The sequence below is a fragment of the Triticum urartu genome, chromosome 3A (assembly GCF_056163025.1).
Source record: "Triticum urartu cultivar PI428250 chromosome 3A, HENAU_Tu73, whole genome shotgun sequence".
Classification (NCBI taxonomy): Eukaryota; Viridiplantae; Streptophyta; class Magnoliopsida; order Poales; family Poaceae; genus Triticum; species Triticum urartu.
In genome coordinates, this window is record NC_141875.1 from 212,777,263 (window position 1) to 212,793,689 (window position 16,427).

The window sequence follows — 16,427 nt, forward strand, 5'->3', positions numbered from 1 at the left end:
TGTTCCATTAAAACAAAATGTGTCATCGTGCACTAGTTCACTAGTCGACATCATTACTCTCTAGGCGGTGAAGCCTAATAAGGATAGACCAGGCTCTGATACCAATTGAAAGGACCACGATGTCGCCTAGAGGGGGGTGAATAGGCGTTTTAAAATCTTTTACGGATTTGGCTATATCCTAATGCAGAAATAAACTAAGCGGATACTTTTCAAGCACAAATCCTAAATATACTAGGCTCACTAAGTGCACCAACAACTTAGGATAAACAAGATGAGAACAACGAGGATATGAGTAAGCACAAGTAAGTCACACAAACTTACTCAATGTATATCACGAGATATGGAAATGAATAATACACACAACCACAAGTAAGCAATACAAGCTTACACAAATTGTATCACAATATATGGAATTGAATGATACAAGCAAACTCAAGTAAGCACTACAAGCTTACACAAGTTATGTCAAATGATATGGAAATGAATGTTAAGCTAGCAATTCACACTAAGCATAAGTGAGGGAGTCCTGGATTAGGGGGTATCCGGACAGCCGAATTATATCCTTTGACCGGACTGCTGGACTATGGAGATACAAGATTGAAGACTTTGTCCCGTGTACGGATGGGACTCTCCTTGGCGTGGAAGGAAAGCTTGGCAATACGGATATGTAGATCTCCTTCCTTGTAACTGACTCTGGGTAACCCTACCCCCCTCCGGTGTCTATATAAACCAGAGGGTTGTAGTCCGTAGGACAAGATACAATCATACCATAGGCTAGCTTCTAGGGTTTAGCCTCTCTGATATCGTGGTAGATCAACTCTTGTACTACTCATATTATCAAGAATAATCAAGCAGGACGTAGGGTTTTACCCCCATCAAGAGGGCCCGAACTTGGGTAAAACATCGTGTCCCCTGCCTCCTATTACCATCCGCCTTAGACGCATAGTTTGGGACCCCCTACCCGAGATCCGCCGGTTATGACACCGACATTGGTGCTTTCATTGAGAGTTCCACTGTGTCGTCGCCGTAAGGAAAGATGCCTCATCTCGTTGTTAAAAAGAACATTACCGCCGAGGGAGCCCTGGCTGTTGGCCAAACTCTCCGGCTAGGCAGTTTCATCATGACCGCCTGTTCGGTCGCTGCACCGACGATGAGTTCTCGGGTCATCAAAAGCAGCCTCCATGCCGGCTCGGAATTTGCCGAGAAGATGGATCCAATGGAGCTCTCTTACCTAAACGAGCTCTTGGATCGTATCGCCGCCTTGGGAGTCGCTACAGACTATGATCGGATTGGGCTTAAACCCGATCAAAGGGAGATTAACTCTCCACCGGTCACCCATCATATTGCGGTGGTGGAGGAACAATGCGGCGATTCTTCCTCTATCTTGAGGACTAACTATGTCCGGATTCCTGAACTCTCCGAGCCGGACACCCGTTTACAGGAGGACATCACCCAAGCCCTGAAACTAGAGTCAGGTAGCAGGCCAGACTTATCGGGCAACATCCTGGAATCCGAACTTCCAAGATTGGAAACTCCTCGGCCCCTGGGTCTCAGATCGGGTAGGGGTTCGGACTCAAATCCACACACCCACCCAGACATAAACGATCTTTCCCACATCAGGCAAGAGCCCCATGAAACAGTACATCATTATTGGGCCAGATTCCTCCTTGTGATGAACAAGGTTAAGGACTGTCGCTAGGAACATGCAGTCTCATTTTTCTGCAATAATTGCACGGACAAGGGAATCCTTAACGCCTTAAGTCGCCGTGATATATCATGCTTCGCTGACTTGGCATCCATAGTACGAAAGTACTGTGCGATGGAAAGCGCCTGGAAAACCGAAACGAAATTTTGGGATAATTTGGCTCGGAATATACACCCAGTCCGAAGTAAAAGGGTGCACTATCATAATACACCCAAGCTAGTTACAAAGAAACAAAAACCCTCTATAGGGCATGGAACCGTATTGGAGGGATGGCTCAACGGCCCCTGCAAAATTCATAGTACAGCGGATGCCACACCAACACACAGCCTTAGAGCATGTTGGTTACTCCGGCAGGTGGCCAAAAGTGGTGAGGATCTTCTCATCCCAAATACCACAGAGCATCATCCCGTGGATAACAATACGGTATTAACAGTCTTCGAAACCTTCGCATCAAATAACAAGCGCAAGCAAACACTCCGCAACCTCGCTGAAATCTGCCACGTGGCAGCAATGAATCCATGGAGTGACACGGCTATTACCTTCAATGCCAGTGACGAACCTAAATTCCGAACAGCCCGAGCACCAGCTACACTGGTCCTCAGTCCAATTGTGGACGACTTTCGACTCACCAAAGTACTCATGGACGGCGGCAGTGGATTGAACCTCATCTATGAGAAAACTCTTCAAAAAATGGAAATAGATTGGAACCATCGAGCAAAGCAGCACAACCTTCAGAGGAATCATCCCCAGTCGGGAAGCACGCTGTGCCGGGAAAATCACACTAGATGTGGTATTCGGCATGCCGGAGAACTATAGGTCCGAAGAAATTACATTCCAAGTGGCCTCGTTCAGTAGTGGATACCATGCCCTTTTAGGACGGGAGGCGTTCACGATCTTCCAAGCCATACCCCATTATGGGTACATGAAGCTCAAAATGCCCGGGCCCAATGGAATCATCACTCTCACTAGTGATCCGAACACAGCACTCCGCGCTGAAAACAAAAAGGCCGCATTGGCCCTCAAGGCATTGTCCGAAGCCCTTTCGGCCGAGGAGTTAACTGCGCTACGCTCCATAGTGGACAGGGACGACGTGATACTTGACAAGAGATCCAAGTCCACCTCTTTTAAACCAGCGGATGAAATAGTCAAATTCCAAGTCCACCCAACGGACCCTACAAAAACAGCCTCCATCGGGGCATAGCTAAACCCCGCCATGGATGCCGCACTACGAGAGTTCCTGCGCGAGAGTTGGGACATATTCGCCTGGCACCCCTCACACATGCCAAGAATCCCACGCAGGCTGGCTGACCATAGCCTCAATATACTAAAGGGATTCAAGCCGGTCAAGCAGACTTTTTGGCGTTTCTCTGAACCTAAGAGATAAGCTATGGGAGAAGAACTAGCCAAGTTTTTAGAGGCCGGATTCATTAGAGAAATAAAACACCCGGACTGGCTAGCAAACCTGGTGATGGTACCAAAGAAGGACAAATCCTGGCGCCTGTGTGTCGATTTTAAGGACCTCAACAAGGCCTGCCCAAAGGATCCCTTCCCCCTCCCCCGCATTGATCAAATTATCGATGCTACCGCAGGACACGAGTCATTGTGTTTCCTCGACGCATACTTCGGCTACCACCAAATCAAGATGGCGGAGTCCGACCAAGCCACAACGGCATTTATCACACCATACGGCCCCTTCTATTTCAACACAATGCCTTTCAGGCTCAAAAACGCCGGCGCAACATATCAACACATGATTCAGACATGTCTGGAGAAACAGATCGGCAAAACAGTAGAGGCATATGTAGATGATGTGGTCGTCAAAACCAGGCACGTCGACTCTCTAATAGACGACTTGAGGCTCACATTCGACAACCTCCGAAAATACGACATCAAGATCAGTCCGGAAAAATGCGTTTTCGGCGTACCAGCCGGAAAGCTCCTGGGCTTCATTGTCTCCAGTAGAGGAATTGAAGCTAATCCGGCCAAAATCCGAGCTCTGTCACAGTTGGCTACCCCAACAGACCTCAAACAAATCCAGAAATTAACTGGATGTGTGGCGTCTCAAAGCCCCTTTATCTCCCGCTTAGGAGAAAAGGCATTACCCCTTTATCACCTCCTTCGGCGCACCGAACACTTCAAGTGGACGGACGCTGCCACAGCTGGATTGGAAGAAATAAAAGCCATACTGGCAACCAACCCAATCCTGGCCGCGCCAAACATCGGCAAACCAATGCTGTTGTACATTGCGGCAACTCATCAGGTTGTAAGCGCAGTGCTCGTCGTTGAACGAGAAGCGGACGGACATAAATCCCCCCTTCAAAAGCCGGTATATTATGTATCCACTGTCCTCACTCCATGCAAGTCACTGTACCCACATTATCAAAAGATAGCCTATGCGGTATTCATGATATCCCGGAAGCTGCGACACTACTTTCAAGAGTGTTCGATTAGAGTAGCCTCGGAAGTGCCACTTAATGATATTATAAACAACCGCGACGCCACAGGCCGGATCGCCAAATGGGCCATTGAGCTCCTCCCATTCGACATAACATACAAACCCCGGCGAGCCATTAAATCGCAAGTATTGGCCGACTTTGTCGCCGAATGGACGGAAGCCGAACTACCTAAAGAGTACGACGCATACTCCAATTGGATCATGCACTTCGACGGCTCCAAAATGCTCGCTGGTCTGGGGGCTGGCGTCGTCCTGACGTCCCCAACCGGAGATACTGTCCAATATGTACTGCAGATATTGTATATAGACTCCAACAATGCAGCCGAATATGAAGCCCTGTTACATGGTCTTCGGATGGCAGTTTCCATGGGCATTCAACGCCTGGAGGTGCGTGGGGATTCAAACCTCGCAATATCCCAAATAAATGGAGACTTCGATGCTAAGGATCCGAAGATGGCGGCCTATCGAAACGTCGTCCTAAAGATGTCAGCTCGGTTCGAGGGGCTCGAATTTCACCATCTGGCTCAGGAAAACAATCAGGCGGTGGATATCCTCGCCCACATCGGTGCAAAACGCGATGCGATCCCCCAACATCTTTTTGTAGAGCTTGTTTAAGCCATCTGTGGTATGGGAAGGGGACACCGGTAACAATCTGGGCCCGGCCAAAATACCCGATGCCGAACACTCTGACATAATTGGAGGCTCTGCCACCGAAATAACACCTTCAGCCCATGTAATAATGGACATCATCGCCCCGTGGACAGAACCATTCCTGGCCTACCTAACTAGGCAGGAACTTCCCGAGGACCAAAATGAGGCACGCTGCATAGTGCGGCGATCTAAAGCCTACAGGGTCCACGAGGTAGAGGAAGGGTGGAAGCTTTTGGCAGAAATTCACGCCGGACTCGGCGGCCACCACGCCGTAGCCTGGGCCCTTGTAAGCAAGGCCTTCCATACAGGTTTTTATTGGCCGACGGCCCGGGCAGACACACAGGACTTGGTCAAACGCTGCATCAGTTGCCAGCTTTTTGCAAACCAGAGCCATATGCCACCCACCGCCCTCCAAACAATCCCCATTACCTGGCCCTTCACAGTCTGGGGGCTTGACATGGTTGGACCCCTTAAAGGGGGAACCCATAACAAAAAAATACTTACTGGTCATGGTGGATAAATTCACCAAATGGACAAAAGCCAAACCTGTTAAAACGGCCAAATCCGGACCAGTGATAGACTTCATATCCGGGGATGTACACCGTTATGGCGTCCCCCACAGCGTCATCACTGACAACGGCACGAACTTCACGGCCGACGAGGTAAAACTATGGTGTAGTGATACGTCTCCAACGTATCTATAATTTTTGATTGCTCAATGCTATATTATCTACTGTTTTGGACTATATTGGGCTTTATTTTCCACTTTCATATTATTTTTGGGACTAACCTATTAACCGGAGGCCCAGCCTAGAATTGCTGTTTTTTTGCCTCTTTCAGTGTTTCGGAGAAACAGAATATCAAACGGAGTCCAAACAAAATAAAATCTTCGGGAACGTGATTTTCTCACCGAAAGCGATCCAGGAGACTTGGACCCTACTGCAAGGGATCAAAGAGGAGGTCATGAGGGTGGGCCCCCCTAGGGCACGTCCCCCTGCCTCGTGGGCCCCTCGGTGCTCCACAGACATACTCCTTCCTCCTATATATACACACGTACCCCCAAACGATCAGAACAGGAGCCAAAAAACCTAATTCCGCCGCAGCAACTTTCTGTATCCACGAGATCCCATCTTGGGGCCTGTTCCGGAGCTCCGCCGGAAGAGGGCCGTCATCACGGAGGGCTTCTACATCATCCTAGCCCCTCCGATGAAGTGTGAGTAGTTTACCTCAGACCTTCGGGTCCATAGTTAGTAGCTAGATGGCTTGTTCTCTCTCTTTGAATCTCAATACAAAGTTCTCCCCCTCTCTTGTGGAGATCTATTCGATGTAATCTTCTTTTTGCGGTGTGTTTGTTGAGATCGATGAATTGTGGGTTTATGATCAAGTCTATCTATGAATAATATTTGAATCTTCTCTGAATTATTTTATGCATGATTCGTTATCTTTGCAAGTCTCTTTGAATTATCCGTTTGGTTTGGCCAACTAGATTGGTAGTTCTTGCCATGGGAGAAGTGCTTAGCTTTGGGTTCGATCTTGCGGTGTCCTTTCCCAGTGATAGAAGGGGCAGCAAGGCACGTATTGCATCGTTGCCATCGAGGATAACAAGATGGGGTTTATTTCATATTGCATGAATTTATCTCTCTACATCATGTCATCTTGCTTAAGGCGTTACTCTGTTTTTAACTTAATACTCTAGATGCATGCTGGATAGCGGTCGATGAGTGGAGTAATAGTAGTAGATGCAGAATCGTTTCGGTCTACATGTCACGGACGTGATGCCTATATACATGATCATGCCTAGATATTCTCATAATTATGCTCAATTCTATCAATTGCTCAACAGTAATTTGTTCACCCACCGTAGAATACTTATGCTCTTGAGAGAAGCCACTAGTGAAACCTATGGCCCCCGGGTCTATTCTCATCATATCAATCTCTATCACTATAATATTGTTTTGCTTTTTACTTTGCCTTTACTTTTTACTTTGCATCTTTATATCAAAAATACCAAAAATATTATATCTATCAGATCTCACTCTCGTAAGTGACCGTGAAGGGATTGACAACCCCTAATCGCGTTGGTTGCGAGTAGCTGTCGTTTTGTGTAGGTACGAGGGACTTGAGCGTGGCCTCCTACTGGATTGATACCTTGGTTCTCAAAAACTGAGGGAAATACTTACGCTACTCTGCTGCATCATCCCTTCCTCTTCGGAGAAAACCAACGCAAGCTCAAGACGTAGCAAGAAGGATTTCTGGCGCCGTTGCCGGGGAGTCTACGCAAAAAGTCAACATACCAAGTACCCATCGCAATCCCTATCTCTCGCATTATATTATTTGCCATTTGCCTCTCGTTTTCCTCTCCCCCACTTCACCCTTGTCTTTTTATTCGCCCTCTCTCTCTCTATCCTCCCTCTCTGTTTGCCTCTTTTGCCCGTTTGCTCTTGTTTGCTCGTGTGTTAGATTTCTTGTTTGTCGCGACGGCTCAAGATAATAGCAAATTTTTGTGACTTCACCAATAGCAATAATAATGATTTCCTTAGCACTCCGATTGCTCCTCTTACCGATGCTAAATCTTGTGAAATTAATACTGCTTTGTTGAATCTTGTTATGAAAGATCAATTCACCGGCCTTCCAAGTGAAGATGCCGCTACTCATCTTAATAGCTTCGTTGATTTATGTGATATGCAAAAGAAAAAAGATGTCGATAATGATGTCATTAAATTTAAGCTATTTCCTTTTTCGCTTAGAGATCGTGCTAAAGCTTGGTTTTCGTCTTTGACTAAGAATAGTATTGATTCATGGAACAAGTGCAAAGATGCTTTTATCTATAAGTATTTTCCTCCCGCTAAGATCATCTCTCTTAGAAACGATATTATGAACTTTAAACAACTTGATCATGAACATGTTGCACAAGCTTGGGAGAGAATGAAATTAATGATACGTAATTGCCCTACTCATGGTTTGAATTTGTGGATGATTATACAAATTTTTTATGCTGGATTGAATTTTGCTTCTAGAAATCTTTTAGATTCGGCCACGGGAGGCACTTTTATGGAAATCACTTTAGGAGATGCTACTAAACTCCTAGATAATATTATGGTTAATTATTCTCAATGGCATACTGAAAGAACTTCTAATAAAAAAGTGCATGCGATAGAAGAAATTAATGTGTTGAGTGGAAAGATGGATGAACTTATGAAATTATTTGCTACTAAGAGTGTTTCTTCCGATCCTAATGATATGCCTTTGTCTACTTTGATTGAGAATAACAATGAATCTATGGATGTGAATTTTGTTGGTAGGAATAATTTTGGTAACAACGCTTATAGAGGGAATTTTAATCCTAGGCCATATCCTAGTAATCCTTCTAATAATTATGGGAATTCCTACAATAACTCTTATGGAAATTATAATAAGATGCCCTCTGATTTTGAATCTAATATCAAAGAATTTATTTCTTCGCAAAATAATTTTAATGCTATGATTGAAGAAAAATTGCTTAAGATTGATGATTTGGCTAGGAACGTTGATAGAATTGCTCTTGATGTTGATGCTTTGAAACTTAGATCTATTCCACCTAAGCATGATATCAATGAGTCTCTTAAAGCCATGAGAATTTCAATTGATGAGTGTAAAGAAAGAACCGCTAGGACGCGTGATTCCAAAGATGCCTTTATTAAAGCGTGTTCTTCCAATTCCTATGAAAATCAAGATGAAGATCTAAAATTTATTGATGTGTCTCCAATTAAATCTTTATTTTGCAATATGAATCTTTATGAAACTGAATATGATCTTCCTTTACCTAGAAGGCGTTCTAAAAATTTGGAGTATTTAGATCTTAATGATGAAATTGATGAAAGTGGGATTGAAAGAAATAAAAACCTAGATGTTGCTAAACCCACTATATTGGATTTCAAGGAATTTAATTATGAAAGTTGCTCTTTAATTGATTGTATTTCCTTGTTGCTATCTGTGCTAAATTCTCCACATGCTTATAGTCGAAATAAAGCCTTCACCGAACATATTGTTGATGCCTTGATGCAATCTTATGAAGAAAAACTTGAGTTCAAAGTTTCTATCCCTAGAAAACTCTATGATGAATGGGAACCAACTATTAAAATTAAAATTAAAAATCATGAGTTTTATTCTTTGTGTGATTTGGGTGCTAGTGTCTCTACTATTCCCAAGACTTTGTGTGGTTTACTAGATTTCCGCGATTTTGATGATTGCTCTCTAAACTTGCATCTTGCGGATTCCACTATTAAGAAACCTATGGTAAGAATTAATGATGTTCTTATTGTTGCAAATAGGAATTATGTGCCCGTAGATTTCATTGTTCTTGATATAGATTGCAATCCTTCTTGCCCTATTATTCTTGGTAGACCTTTCCTTAGAACGGTTGGTGCGATTATTGATATGAAGGAAGGGAATAGTAGATTTAAATTTCCATTAAAAAAGGGCATGGAACACTTCTCAAGAAACAAAATAAAATTACCATATGAAACTATCATGAGAGCCACTTATGGATTGCCTACCAAAGATGGCAATACCTAGATCTATCCTTGCTTGTTATGCCTAGCTAGGGGCGTTAAACGATAGCGCTTGTTGGGAGGCAACCCAATTTTATTTTTATTCCTTGATTTTTGCTCCTGTTTAGTAATAAATAAATTATCTAGCCTCTGTTTTGGTTGTATTTTTGTGTTTAATTAGTGTTTGTGCCAAGTAGAACCGTTGGGAAGACTTGGGGAAAGTCTTGTTGAACTTGCTGTAAAAAACAGAAACTTTAGCGCTCACGAGAACTGCTGTCATTTTTATTTAAAGAGTGATATTTAGTTAATTCTTTTTTCATATGATTAATAGATAAATTCCTCACGTCCAGCAATTTATTTTAGAATTTTTGGGGTTCCAGATATTTCGCTAGCTACAGATTACTACAGACTGTTCTGTTTTTTGCCAGATTCTGTTTTTCGTGTGTTGTTTGCTTATTTTGATGAATCTATGGTTAGTAAAATAGTTTATAATCCATAGAGAAGTTGGAATACAGTAGGTTTAACACCAATATAAATAAAGAATGAGTTCATTACAGTACCTTGAAGTGGTGTTTTGTTTTCTTTCGCTAACAGAGCTTACGAGTTTTCTATTTTGAGTTTTGTGTTGTGAAGTTTTCAAGTTTTGGGGTAAGAATTTGATGGATTATGGAACAAGGAGTGGCAAGAGCCTAAGCTTGGGGATGCCCATGGCACCCCCAAGATAATCCAAGGACACCAAAAATTCAAAGCTTGGGGATGCCCCGGAAGGCATCCCCTCTTTTCGTCCACTTACATCGGTAACTTTACTTGGAGCTATATTTTTATTCACCAACATGATATGTGTTTTTCTTGGAGCGTCTTGTATTATTTTCGTCTTTGTTTGTTAGTATGCCACAATCATCCTTGCTGTACACACCTTTTGAGAGAGACATACATGAATTAAAATTTGATAGAATACTCTATGTACTTCACTTATATCTTTTGAGCTAAGTAATTTTTCTCTATATGCTTCACTTATATATTTTGAGCGTTATGATTTTGCTCTATGTGCTTCACTTAGATCTTTTAGAGCATGGTGGTGGAGTTGTTTTAAAGAAACTATTGATCTCTAATGCTTCACTTAAATTATTTTGAGAGTCTCTTAATAGCATGGTAATTTGCTTAATAATAATATGCTTGGTATTCAAGATTTGTGAAACTTTCTTTTGAGTGTGTTGAATACTAAGAAAATATTGAAGCATGATAATTGTTTTGAGATATGGAGGTGATAATATTAAAGTCATGCTAGTTGAGTAGTTGTGAATTTAAAGAATACTTGTGTTGAAGTTTGTGATTCCCGTAGCATGCACGTATGGTGAACCGTTATGTGATGAAGTCGGAGCATGATTTATTTATTGATTGTCTTCCTTATGAGTGGCAGTCGGGGACGAGTGATGGTCTTTTCCTACCAATCTATCCCCCTAGGAGCATGCGCGTAGTACTTTGCTTTGATAACTTCTAGATTTTTGCAATAAGTATATGAGTTCTTATGACTAATGTTGAGTCCATGGATCATACGCACTCTCACCCTTCCACCCTTGCTAGCCTCTCTAATACCGCGCAACTTTCGCCGGTATCATACACCTACCATATACCTTCCTCAAAACAGCCACCATACCTACCTATTATGGCATTTCCATAGCCATTCCGAGATATATTGCCATGCAACTTTCCACCATCTAGTTCATCATGACACATCCATCATTGTCATATTGCTTAGCATGATCATGTAGTTGACATAGTATTTGTGGCAAAGCCACCATTCATAATTTTCATACTTGTCACTCTTGATTCATTGCATATCCCGGTACACCGCCGGAGGCATCCATATAGAGTCATACTTTGTTCTAAGTATTGAGTTGTAATCATTGAGTTGTAAATAAATAGAAGTGTGATGATCATCATTCAATAGAGCATTGTCCCAATAAAAAAAGAGAGAAAGGCCAAAAAAAGAAGGCCCAAAAAAATAAAAAAATAAAAAGGGGCAATGCTACTATCTTTTTTCCACACTTGTGCTTCAAAGTAGCACCATGATATAGCGAGTCTCATATATTGTGCTTCAAAGTAGCACCATGTTCTTCATATAGAGAGTCTCATATGTTATCACTTTCATATACTAGTGGGAATTTTACATTATAGAACTTGGCTTGTATATTCCAATGATGGGCTTCCTCAAATTTCCCTAGGTCTTCATGAGCAAGCAAGTTGGATGCACACCCACTAGTTTCTTTTGTTGAGCTTTCATACATTTATAGCTCTAGTGCATCCGTTGCATGGCAATCCCTACTCACTCACATTGATATCTATAGATGGGCATCTCCATAGCCCGTTGATACGCCTAGTTGATGTGAGACTATCTTATCCTTTTTGTCTTCTCCACAACCACCATTCTATTCCACCTATAGTGCTATATCCATGGCTCACGCTAATGTATTGCGTGAAGATTGAAAAAGATTTTAAAAAGTTAGAGTATGAAACAATTTCTTGGCTTGTCATCGGGGTTGTGCATGATTTAAATACTTTGTGTGGTGAAGATGGAGCATAGCTAGACTATATGATTTTGTAGGGATAACTTTCTTTGGCCATGTTATTTTGAGAAGACATAATTGCTTTGTTAGTATGCTTGAAGTATTATTATTTTTTATGTCAATATAAACTTTTGTCTTGAATCTTTCTAATCTGAATATTCATACCACAATTAAGAAGATTTGCATTGAAATTATGCCAAGTAGCACTCCGCATCAAAAATTCTTTTTTTATCATTTACCTACTCAAGGACGAGCAGGAATTAAGCTTGGGGATGCCTGATACGTCTCCAACGTATCTATAATTTTTGATTGCTCCATGCTATATTATCTACTGTTTTGGACTATATTGGGCTTTATTTTCCACTTTTATATTATTTTGGGGACTAACCTATTAATCGGAGGCCCAGCCTAGAATTGCTGTTTTTTTGCCTATTACAGTGTTTCGGAGAAACAGAATATCAAACGGAGTCCAAACGGAATAAAATCTTCGGGAACGTGATCCAGGAGACTTGGACCCTACTGCAAGGGATCAAAGAGGAGGTCACGAGGGTGGGCCCCCCTAGGGCACGTCCCCCTGCCTCGTGGGCCCCTCGGTGCTCCACAGACATACTCCTTCCTCCTATATATACACACGTACCCCCAAACGATCAGAACAGGAGCCAAAAAACCTAATTCCACCGCAGCAACTTTCTGTATCCACGAGATCCCATCTTGGGGCCTGTTCCGGAGCTCCGCCGGAAGAGGGCCGTCATCACGGAGGGCTTCTACATCATCCTAGCCCCTCCGATGAAGTGTGAGTAGTTTACCTCAGACCTTCGGGTCCATAGTTAGTAGCTAGATGGCTTGTTCTCTCTCTTTGAATCTCAATACAAAGTTCTCCCCCTCTCTTGTGGAGATCTATTCGATGTAATCTTCTTTTTGCGGTGTGTTTGTTGAGATCGATGAATTGTGGGTTTATGATCAAGTCTATCTATGAATAATATTTGAATCTTCTCTGAATTATTTTATGCATGATTCGTTATCTTTGCAAGTCTCTTTGAATTATCCGTTTGGTTTGGCCAACTAGATTGGTAGTTCTTGCCATGGGAGAAGTGCTTAGCTTTGGGTTCGATCTTGCGGTGTCCTTTCCCAGTGATAGAAGGGGCAGCAAGGCACGTATTGCATCGTTGCCATCGAGGATAACAAGATGGGGTTTATTTCATATTGCATGAATTTATCTCTCTACATCATGTCATCTTGCTTAAGGCGTTACTCTGTTTTTAACTTAATACTCTAGATGCATGCTGGATAGCGGTCGATGAGTGGAGTAATAGTAGTAGATGCAGAATCGTTTCGGTCTACATGTCACGGACGTGATGCCTATATACATGATCATGCCTAGATATTCTCATAATTATGCTCAATTCTATCAATTGCTCAACAGTAATTTGTTCACCCACCGTAGAATACTTATGCTCTTGAGAGAAGCCACTAGTGAAACCTATGGCCCCCGGGTCTATTCTCATCATATCAATCTCTATCACTATAATATTGTTTTGCTTTTTACTTTGCCTTTACTTTTTACTTTGCATCTTTATATCAAAAATACCAAAAATATTATATCTATCAGATCTCACTCTCGTAAGTGACCGTGAAGGGATTGACAACCCCTAATCGCGTTGGTTGCGAGTAGCTGTCGTTTTGTGTAGGTACGAGGGACTTGAGCGTGGCCTCCTACTGGATTGATACCTTGGTTCTCAAAAACTGAGGGAAATACTTACGCTACTCTGCTGCATCATCCCTTCCTCTTCGGAGAAAACCAACGCAAGCTCAAGACGTAGCAAGAAGGATTTCTGGCGCCGTTGCCGGGGAGTCTACGCAAAAAGTCAACATACCAAGTACCCATCGCAATCCCTATCTCTCGCATTATATTATTTGCCATTTGCCTCTCGTTTTCCTCTCCCCCACTTCACCCTTGTCTTTTTATTCGCCCTCTCTCTCTCTATCCTCCCTCTCTGTTTGCCTCTTTTGCCCGTTTGCTCTTGTTTGCTCGTGTGTTAGATTTCTTGTTTGTCGCGACGGCTCAAGATAATAGCAAATTTTTGTGACTTCACCAATAGCAATAATAATGATTTCCTTAGCACTCCGATTGCTCCTCTTACCGATGCTAAATCTTGTGAAATTAATACTGCTTTGTTGAATCTTGTTATGAAAGATCAATTCACCGGCCTTCCAAGTGAAGATGCCGCTACTCATCTTAATAGCTTCGTTGATTTATGTGATATGCAAAAGAAAAAAGATGTCGATAATGATGTCATTAAATTTAAGCTATTTCCTTTTTCGCTTAGAGATCGTGCTAAAGCTTGGTTTTCGTCTTTGACTAAGAATAGTATTGATTCATGGAACAAGTGCAAAGATGCTTTTATCTATAAGTATTTTCCTCCCGCTAAGATCATCTCTCTTAGAAACGATATTATGAACTTTAAACAACTTGATCATGAACATGTTGCACAAGCTTGGGAGAGAATGAAATTAATGATACGTAATTGCCCTACTCATGGTTTGAATTTGTGGATGATTATACAAATTTTTTATGCTGGATTGAATTTTGCTTCTAGAAATCTTTTAGATTCGGCCACGGGAGGCACTTTTATGGAAATCACTTTAGGAGATGCTACTAAACTCCTAGATAATATTATGGTTAATTATTCTCAATGGCATACTGAAAGAACTTCTAATAAAAAAGTGCATGCGATAGAAGAAATTAATGTGTTGAGTGGAAAGATGGATGAACTTATGAAATTATTTGCTACTAAGAGTGTTTCTTCCGATCCTAATGATATGCCTTTGTCTACTTTGATTGAGAATAACAATGAATCTATGGATGTGAATTTTGTTGGTAGGAATAATTTTGGTAACAACGCTTATAGAGGGAATTTTAATCCTAGGCCATATCCTAGTAATCCTTCTAATAATTATGGGAATTCCTACAATAACTCTTATGGAAATTATAATAAGATGCCCTCTGATTTTGAATCTAATATCAAAGAATTTATTTCTTCGCAAAATAATATTAATGCTATGATTGAAGAAAAATTGCTTAAGATTGATGATTTGGCTAGGAACGTTGATAGAATTGCTCTTGATGTTGATGCTTTGAAACTTAGATCTATTCCACCTAAGCATGATATCAATGAGTCTCTTAAAGCCATGAGAATTTCAATTGATGAGTGTAAAGAAAGAACCGCTAGGACGCGTGATTCCAAAGATGCCTTTATTAAAGCGTGTTCTTCCAATTCCTATGAAAATCAAGATGAAGATCTAAAATTTATTGATGTGTCTCCAATTAAATCTTTATTTTGCAATATGAATCTTTATGAAACTGAATATGATCTTCCTTTACCTAGAAGGCGTTCTAAAAATTTGGAGTATTTAGATCTTAATGATGAAATTGATGAAAGTGGGATTGAAAGAAATAAAAACCTAGATGTTGCTAAACCCACTATATTGGATTTCAAGGAATTTAATTATGAAAGTTGCTCTTTAATTGATTGTATTTCCTTGTTGCTATCTGTGCTAAATTCTCCACATGCTTATAGTCGAAATAAAGCCTTCACCGAACATATTGTTGATGCCTTGATGCAATCTTATGAAGAAAAACTTGAGTTCAAAGTTTCTATCCCTAGAAAACTCTATGATGAATGGGAACCAACTATTAAAATTAAAATTAAAAATCATGAGTTTTATTCTTTGTGTGATTTGGGTGCTAGTGTCTCTACTATTCCCAAGACTTTGTGTGGTTTACTAGATTTCCGCGATTTTGATGATTGCTCTCTAAACTTGCATCTTGCGGATTCCACTATTAAGAAACCTATGGTAAGAATTAATGATGTTCTTATTGTTGCAAATAGGAATTATGTGCCCGTAGATTTCATTGTTCTTGATATAGATTGCAATCCTTCTTGCCCTATTATTCTTGGTAGACCTTTCCTTAGAACGGTTGGTGCGATTATTGATATGAAGGAAGGGAATATTAGATTTAAATTTCCATTAAAAAAGGGCATGGAACACTTCTCAAGAAACAAAATAAAATTACCATATGAAACTATCATGAGAGCCACTTATGGATTGCCTACCAAATATGGCAATACCTAGATCTATCCTTGCTTGTTATGCCTAGCTAGGGGCGTTAAACGATAGCGCTTGTTGGGAGGCAACCCAATTTTATTTTTATTCCTTGATTTTTGCTCCTGTTTAGTAATAAATAAATTATCTAGCCTCTGTTTTGGTTGTATTTTTGTGTTTAATTAGTGTTTGTGCCAAGTAGAACCGTTGGGAAGACTTGGGGAAAGTCTTGTTGAACTTGCTGTAAAAAACAGAAACTTTAGCGCTCACGAGAACTGCTGTCATTTTTATTTAAAGAGTGATATTTAGTTAATTCTTTTTTCATATGATTAATAGATAAATTCCTCACGTCCAGCAATTTATTTTAGAATTTTTGGGGTTCCAGATATTTCGCTAGCTACAGATTACTACAGACT